At 56.7% G+C, this 8,670-nt stretch overlaps 1 long non-coding RNA gene across 1 annotated transcript; it reads left to right on the top strand.

Moving 5' to 3' along the window:
* The first annotated feature begins 7,233 nt into the window (after positions 1 to 7,233).
* LOC137463929 (uncharacterized) lies at positions 7,234 to 8,376 on the top strand. The gene is made up of 3 exons (XR_010994018.1): positions 7,234 to 7,419; positions 7,766 to 7,883; positions 8,261 to 8,376. It is a non-coding gene; the product is annotated as an uncharacterized lncRNA (long non-coding RNA).
* Positions 8,377 to 8,670: the final 294 nt, after the last annotated feature.

The following is an 8,670-nucleotide window of genomic DNA, read 5'->3' as shown; positions in this document are numbered from 1 at the left end:
CACCAGGTCAAGGGAGGGAGTTCTGCCCCTCTGCTCGCGGGAAAGCCAGGAACAGGATGCCCATGGCTGTTGTGGATGTCCCCTCATTGAGAGTGTTGAGGGTAAGGTTGGATGAGGGTCTGAGGAGCAAGGTCTAGTGAAGAGTGGCCCCGAGCATAGCGGGGGGCTTGGACTAGGTGATCTCTAAAGGTCCCTTCCATCCCCACCCTTTCTGTCATTTCATCATTTCAGGGCCCACGGGACAGGAGAGAAAAAGAAATGAAATGGGATCATGGCAGCAAGTTAATGGGGGGATATTCTGGGCCACAGATGTGCAAGGAACTCAAGATCAAACCAGCACCTTGGCCAAGAGTCCTCTTGAAGCATGAAATGCACCTCCTGGGGTGCATTAGTTACCCCAGGAAAAAGGGAATATTTTGGTGCTCTGAAATTCCAGCTGCTGCCTGCACATTTAGACCGTTAAAAGTCCAATTCCAAATGAAATGGAATATAACTGCATATTTTAAGAGGCACTTTCTCAAGCAAGGAGAAACACCCTCCCCATAACAACACAAAGAAGTCCTGATGAACAAACTTCCGTCTTTTCCCATGTGTATTGTTAAGCACCAAATATGGCAATTGACATCCTCCATTTGCACAGGTTTGAAGAGAGATCTCTGCACCCTGAGGCAGAGCCACATGGTGGTTGCACACAGCATCCTTGCCTCACACCAACCAAGCCTCAAAGCAGGAGCAGTTAGTTCCAAGTGAAGAAAGAACTGCTTGGGCTGATGACTCTCAGGGATGAGGATAGCCAGAGGCAGGAAGGGATGATGGCACAGCATGGCCCACACGGTGATGGGTCCTGGGCTCTCCAGAGTCACGACAGGGTTCCTCTGGCCCTTGTACCCCACTCTGCTGGGACAGCAACTCCAGGTCGTTCCTGAGGCTCTGGAAAGGAGCACAAAGGCACTGAACTCCAGAAACACAGAAACTTGGGAAGTGGAGAGGGACCCGGCACTGTGGGCAAGTGCCAGCGGGAGTGGATGGGGCTGGAGCAAAACATTCCTTCCTGCTTCTCCCTGAAGCAGGGACACAACCCTGTCCCACGGAGGGGGACACTCTCACCCCGGGCTGGCCACCAGCACCCAGGTTCTCCAAATCCCAGCACTGCCACGGAAAGGCAGTGACAGGAGGAGACATCATCCAGCCACAGGCCGTTCATGCTGACAGCTCCCACCACTCCGCTCCTCACAGAAAACCTTGGCAAGGTGTCAGGAGCAGGGATGAGACACGGCCATGGACGCATGACACAGGTGGCCAAGGCAGAGCAATATGGAAGTGCAGAAGTTTTCTTCTTTCTCCTATCAACATGCACTGGCGCGGACATGGCCTCCTGATGGAGGGTGACATCACCGAGCGCAGGATTGTGACATGTCCCCCCTCGCTGCTTAAATACAGACGTGGGCAGAGCCGGTGCCAGTCTGGCTCTGGCCTGAACTCCTACCGAGCCTGACTGCGAGGTGTGGAGGGTCAAGCCAGGTTTCTCTGGTGCTGAGTGGTGCCTGTTCTTGGCAGGTCCCAGTGCCAGTCCCAGAGCAACCAGCAGGGTTTCCCCAGCCCTGCCTGGCTGGGGCAGAGCGTACCTGCAGCACTGACAGGAAACGTCCCCTGGTCAGACGTGGGCAGGTGACAGGGCTTTAGGGAGGTGGGAGGGTGTCCTTCTCCTTCCTCCCCTCTCCTGCAGGGTGTGACACCGGCAACAGAGAGCAGCTCCTGATCCTCAGCCCTCCCCAACGTGCTGCAGCAGCCAAATATGGCCACAGAGACAGATGGCAACTGTGCCATCTGCCAGGACACCTGGGATGACGTGGCTTCTACTCTGCCCTGTGGCCACCAGTTCTGCCGGAGCTGCATCCTGCGGTGGGCACAGACAAATCCATCATGCCCACTGTGCAGAGGAGCAATAGAGACTGTCAGGTTTTCTGATGATGCCGGTGACTCTCTAGAGATTGTCATCACAGCCCCTGAGCAGCTGCCAGCAGCCACCAGCTCATCAGAGCGAGCTCCCGGCGGCCAGGACGAGATCAGCCCCCATGGCCCTGTGCCGGCCCATCCCTCTTCTCCTCAGGAGACACCAGCCAGAGCTGTCGGCGGTGTCCTGCCCAAGGTCTGGGCAGGACTTTTCCGTCAACGACGGGAACTTCTGGACTCTGTGCGGACTTGGCTGAACCAGAGGATGGAGGCCATCCAAAGGGAGCAGTGGTGGATGGCAAGGAGCACAGAGTGCCATCCTGTATGTTCTCTGTGTGTGTGGGCCAGACCAGGAGGACATGATCCAGAGTCTGCAGGGCTTCCTGGAGGAACACACAGTGCCACTGGTCCAGGGCACCATCGACATCACTGTGAGACACTGCAGCTCAGGGGCCCAGAGTCTGCTGCACTCCCATGCTGCCGCAGATGAGGATGACAGCCCAGCAGCCCGCAGCTGCTCCAGCAGCTCCAGTTCCATCTTCTCCAGCTCCCCCAGCCTCTCCAGACCCAACAGCCACAGTTCCCCCAGCTTCTCCAGCCCAAACAACCCCAACTCCTCCAGCCCTAGCAGCCCCAGACCCAGCTCTTGGACTCTACCCAGCAGCCCTCAAGTCCCCACAGAGGAAGAAGAGGAAGCTGCCACAACGGAGGCCACCCCCAGCAGGGGTCAAAGCCATCCCCCAGTTGTGCCGGTGTCCCCAGAGCAGGACCAGCCCCAGGATGAGGCAGGTCCCTCTGATCCATCTGTCCAGAGCACCAGCCTCAGACCCTCTGGTCCCACCAAAGGCAGGCACTGCTTGCCTGGGTGTCCCCGGCGGTCCCTAAAGAGAAAGGCTTCAAACTCTCCCCACCCCTGCAAGAGGCCCCCCTGCCAGCAGAACTAGCAAGGCTAGCAAGGCTCTTCAACTCCTTATTTTTAGGAAAAAAAAAAAAAAATTGTTGTTATTTCCCCCACACAGTCTCTGGGCTCTGCTTCCTCAGCCTTCCCCTTGTGCCCCACCGTGGGTGGCACCCATGTCCTGTGGGGCACCAGCCTTGCGCCCAGGGCCATATGGGCAGCTTAATTGTCTTCAAGGCCATTCTTTCCTAAGAAGAAGTTGCCTGGACTTTCATTTGTCTCAATGTCAATTCCACCCTTGGAGTTTTTCCCAGCTTTGTCCTTCCCAAGGCCGTTTGTGCTAAAATATCTCAATACTCCATCCTGGATCTTATGAACATCTGCGAACAGCTGTTTTGTGATGCTAATTACATATCACTTTCCCCTATTACTTTTTAACAAATATTTTCTAAAATATCGATATAGTTACAATTATTGGCACAAATCATATTCATTTATCACATCTCTATCTGGCTTTGTTTGAAGGTGTAGGCTCAAAGCAAACTCCCTTAGTTCCTCCCTGAGCCCTGGCCAAGAGGAGGATGAAACCAGATGTTCCCGCAATAGAAGTTGTGGTAGCTTGTTTATTCAACAGTATAAAATCTGGGCCCTCTCACTTGGCGCAAAGTTGGCGGCCTCGCCTGAGGGTGGGCGAACCACATAGGAATTCCCAGTTACTGGGAGTGCTTCTCCAATCCCTTGGTGTGACAGGGCATCCCCAGCTGACGTGTGTGTCGGGACAATGGTCAAGTATGAGGGTAACTGGTGATGTATCTTTCTGAATCCCTACAGGCAATCTTTTCTAGAATAATCAGGTGCGTTGCTTAGCTTATCCTTTTGTACTTCTGTGCTGCTTTGCCCTACAGTCAATGACACTTCTTCCTTAAGCTGGGGTGGGTGTCTTTGGTGCTGACCCTGCCAGCAAGCCATTCCCTTCAGAATTGGACTCGGTGGATCCCTTCCAACACAGAACATTCTGTGATTCTGTGATCACTTCTACAAAGTTTGCTCAGAATGAGTTTCAGCTAAAACACTTGGAATTATTTGCTGAAATTAGAGTTGGTAGATGGAACTCTTGTTGGGAAACAATGGAGGGAGAGAACAGCTTCATGTGGGTTTTTGGGGCATTGCCCCAATTTTGTGGGTTCCTCCCTCCATTTTGGGATCTCACACCTCCGTTTTGGGGGTCTCCACCCAGCGATTTTGGCTTCCACTCCTTCCACTTTGGGGTCCCCCTTTACTTTTGTTCACCCCATCCCCATGTTCCACACATGCCCAGCGGCCCCAGTGTGCACTGAATGGCCAGCAAGGGACTGGGGAGTGCCGGGACCCACAGTGATGTCAGTCATCCCTCCTGGTTACACATAGGACTCCTCGGCCCTTTTTGGGGTGCCCTGGAGTGCCAAGGCCCCGGGGAGGAAATGTCTTTGCTGCCATGCTGGGCAGGATCTTGCTTGGCCCATTGTGGCCTCATGTCCCCTGTCTCTCATTGTCCTCTGACAGCCCCTGTGTCCCTGCACCCCTCTCAAGAGCAGGACTTTGGTGCCAGCACCCCAAGGCTCCAAATCCACGCGTTGGCTCTGTCCCTATGGCATCCCCACGCGGCCGTTGCGCCGGGGCCGTTGTGGCGACAGCCGGCGAGCGGCGCCATGGCGGAGCTGCCGCTGCCCGCCGGGCTCAGAGCCAGCGCCTTCCCCGCCAAGCTGTGGCGCCTGGCGAACAGCCCCCGCGTCCGCTCCGTGCGCTGGGACAGCCGGGCCCGGGGGCTGCTCATCCACCGCTCCCTCTTCGAGCGGGAGCTGCTCAGCCCGGGCGACGCCCGGGGCCCGGCCCCGCACACCTTCAGGGCCGCGCAGTTCTGCAGCTTCGTGCGCCAGCTCTACCGCTACGGCTTCCGCAGGGTGCCGGGCCGGGTTGGCTCAGCTGCGCCGGGCGATGCCGGGGCTTGGCTCCACTACAGCAACCCCTGCTTTCGCCGCGACCGCCCCGACCTCCTGTTCCGCATCAGGCGCCGGAGCGCGGCCAACAGGCAGCGGCCGGCGGCGGGGCGGGAGGGCCGCAGGCGCCCGCCCCGCGGCTCCCAGCAGCTGCCCGGGGCGCGGCCGCTGCCGCACGGGCGGGACGGGCGCAGTCGCTTCCAGCCGCTCTCCAGGGAGCGGCCGCCGCTGCCGCCCGGGCGCCCGCCCAGCGGCTTCCTGCTGCTGCACAGGGAGCGGACGCTGCCGGACGGGCGGGAGCTGCGCAGCCCCCGGCCTGGCCGCTTCCAGCCGCCCCCCGGGCAGCGGCCGCTGCTCGCCCGGCGCCCGCCCTGCGGCTTCCACCTGCTGCACAGGGACCGGCCGGTGCCGGCCCGGCGGGAGGGGCCGAGCCGCTTCCAGGAGCTCTATGGGGAGCGGCCGCCGCCCGCCGAGCAGGAGCTGCTACGGATCCCGCCCTGCGGCTTCTTCGGTTTCTACGGGGAGCCGCTGCTGCCGCTCGGGCGGGAGGGGCCTCGCAGCTGCTTCCAGCAGCTCTACGGGGGGCAGCTGCCTCCGATCGACCGGGAGGTGCTCAGGATCCAGCCCTGCAGCTTCCAGCAGCTCCACAGGGAGCAGCAGCCCCCAGCCTACGACCCGCGAGGTAGGAAAAGAGTTGTAGCCTTGCTTTTCCCCAAAAGGTCATGAAAAGTGACTGTTTGAAGTATTTTTCCACAAGGCTCTGTCCTTCTCGGCCCAAAATTCTCAAGCTCATTTAGAAGGGGCACCTAGAAAGGCAAAAGATTCTCTGCCTGGTTTTCCTGCCTGCTTCCTGTGATGGTTGATCCAAGGCAGCAACAGAGATCAGTGTCCCAGAGCCACATTGTGGAGTGTGACCAATGTCTTTGGATTCTTGCAGCCACCTCGGGCACTTCAGCCCCCAGCGCTCCACCTGGCAGTGCAGGTTGTGCAGCATCGACGGCCTCCGGCTCAGCCTGGAATGCACCTGGTGAAGAGCAATTGCCGCCAGTGGATCTTGGCTTTGCCGTCGAGCAAATGATCCGGGAGATCAGGAGATCCCTGCCTGAAAGGTCTCCCTCTGCTCAGGTAACCCATTGGAGGGGAATGGAAGAGGCTGGGCTGAGAGCTTTTGAACGCTGTTACATGGAGAAGGAGAGTAACCGTATCCTTGATGTGATTCCAGCAAAATACTGAATCATCTTTAGTTTTCTTTTTTTCTATTGTTCTTTCAAGGGCAATATGAATGTTGCCCCTGAGTCTTCAGGAGGGGAGCCTGTGAACGGGGCTGCAGCAGAGGAAACTTCATCTGGCACCGAGAGCTGCGAGAACAGTTCCCCAGAGCCCGAGGAGCCTGGTAAGGACAGAGCCCCCGTTGGTTTAGAGAGGTGTGAGACGGCTGCTCTGAGCCTGCCTCTGGCAGGAAGGGAGACGAGAAGAGTTGAGCTCTTGTCTGCAGGGTTGGTGCTTCCTGGTGCCTTTAGTTCAAAGGCACATGCACAACCTGCCCGAGCCCTGCCCTCCACGCTTCACCAGAGGCTTGGGCACTGAGTCCTCTGCTGTGGCAAGAGAGCAGGGAATAAACCTGACCTTGTGGGAGTTGTGCCACCAAGCTGGGTGTCCCAGTCTGGTTCATACCTCAGCCCCCAGCAGCCTTCAGGCATTTCGGTGAGGACTGTGGTCTCTCTGTCACTGGGACTGTCTGTGTTTCAAGCTCTCGTGGGTGCCATTTGCACTGTGGGTGCTGAGACTTTATTAGGATACTTAAATACTTTACACAGTTCCGTTTTGACAACTTGGAAGGATCCCTGTTCTTTATAGAGCAGGCTTCAAATTGCCAAGTGAGAGTCTGCCTTTCAGGCCATCTTTTAATGTCCCTGATAGAAGGACAATTGGTGCTCAAGGGGCGCTTGAACAAGGGCCAGTATTGTCTCAGTGTTCCCTTTGCTTCCCAGATCCCGTGTGATCAACTTGTCCAGGAGGGCTGCCCTGTGCGCCAGGAAGAGACAGAGGGAGAGCCTGTGACCACTGGGCAGGTAGAATTCCTCTGTCTCTAGTTATATTTATAGATGTGTATAGTTATATTTATTGATATATGTAGTTGTATTTGTAGGTTTATGTAGTTATATTTATCTATCTACATAGACAGAGATTTGTCTAGTTAATTTATTTTTAGTTTTAGGTGTATATATTTATATTTTTAGATGTGCAGTTATAGTTGTAGATGTCCATAGTTGCCTTTATACATGCATATATTTACATTTACATATATATAGTTTTATTTGTAGATAGGCATATTTGTATTGATATATGGGGGTTTAGTTACATAGATTGATATCTGTATAGGTGTAGGCCTCTTTTTAACCTCTTCCCCTGCTCTTCTTCCTCCCTCACCTCTTGCTTTTCCCCCGTGCCCCCTGTGTCCCCTCTCCCTGTGCTGGGTCCGAGCTGGCGGCCGGGCCGGGCGGAGCAGCAGTTCCAGCCCCGGGTGTCCCTGGAGCGGTGGGAGCTGCCGGTGGCCCCAGGCACTGTCCCCTGAGGAGCTGCTGAAGGACGGTGAGACTGAGGGGGCTGAGGGGGCGGTGACGCTGAAGGGACGGTGACCCTGAGGTGCTGCTGGGGCTGAGGGCTGTGGGGCAGCCGAGGGCGATGGTGGCACTGAGGTGACAGGGAAGTGGCACAGGCCGAGGGGTGGCGGGTCTAGGGGGACGGGATGGGTCAGAAGGGACTGAGGGGCTGAGAGGACTGTGAGGGGCTGAAGAAACTGAAGGGGGCTGGGGGTTTGCCGAGAGCATGGCGGGGCTGAGGGGATGGAGGGGGCCGGCAGGGAGCACAGAGGGCTCCGGGACTGCAGCTCTGCCAGGCCTTGGAACCAGTTGCAGAGCCTCCGCTTTTGCCACAGCTGCAGTGGAGACCTTGAGGACAGCCGGAGACTGACGGGAGCCAGCAGGGAGAAGCTGAAGGCCAGCAGCAAGAGCAGGGAACGGGGACCTGCTGCTGCCACGCTGGAGAGAGCCCGGGTGAGGCCCCAGGGCCGGGGAGGCAGGGTGGGGCTGAGGGTGGCGTGGGCTGTGGCCGTGGGCACTGCCCGGCGGGGCAGCAGCGGGCCCTGCCCGTGCTGGGGCTGCTCAGCGCAGCTGCCCCGGCCGGCACAGGGGCTGTCCTTGGGCAAGGCAGCTGTGCCGGCAGGGCCTGGGAGCTGTGCCGGCTGTGCCGGGCTGCCGGGGCTGCGGGACAGTCCCGCCGCGGCTGCGCTCACCACAGCCTGGCCCGCTCGGCTGCTTTTTCTTTCTGACCCTCCTGGGGAGGCTCTGAGTTCTTCCCTTCCCTGATGGAAGTGCAGCTGCTGCCAAGGAAAACGTCCCCATACTGACTCAGTGTTCCCTTTGCTTCCCAGCTGTGCCATCTGCCGTCCCTGTCCAGGAGAGCTGCTCTGCACGGGAGGAAGAGCCCGAGGGAGAGGCTTTGAAGATGGGGCAGCTGGGATCCCTCTGCTTGCTGTTCTGTTTAAAGTTATGTTGCAGTTGTGTTTGTATTGATGCAGTTGGATGGGTATTTACCTTAGTACAGTGATATTTGTATATTTATAGACTGGATTGGTTTATATATCTAATCTATTGATATATATATATGTATGTATGTCTGTTGTATGTAGCATGTGATGTTTATATTTACATCTGTAGACTGTTATACTTGTATGTGCATTTATATATATGTGCATGTACATATGTATTTAATTTTATTTTAAGATGTATGGAGGGCATTGTTGTATAAGTCTATTGATTGAATTCTTAGTGTAGGGCTATT

Source organism: Anomalospiza imberbis, chromosome 32 (genome assembly GCF_031753505.1).
Source record: "Anomalospiza imberbis isolate Cuckoo-Finch-1a 21T00152 chromosome 32, ASM3175350v1, whole genome shotgun sequence".
NCBI lineage: Eukaryota > Metazoa > Chordata > Aves > Passeriformes > Viduidae > Anomalospiza > Anomalospiza imberbis.
Note: the sequence above shows the minus strand (reverse complement) of the source record. Positions and strands in the feature narration are given on the sequence as shown.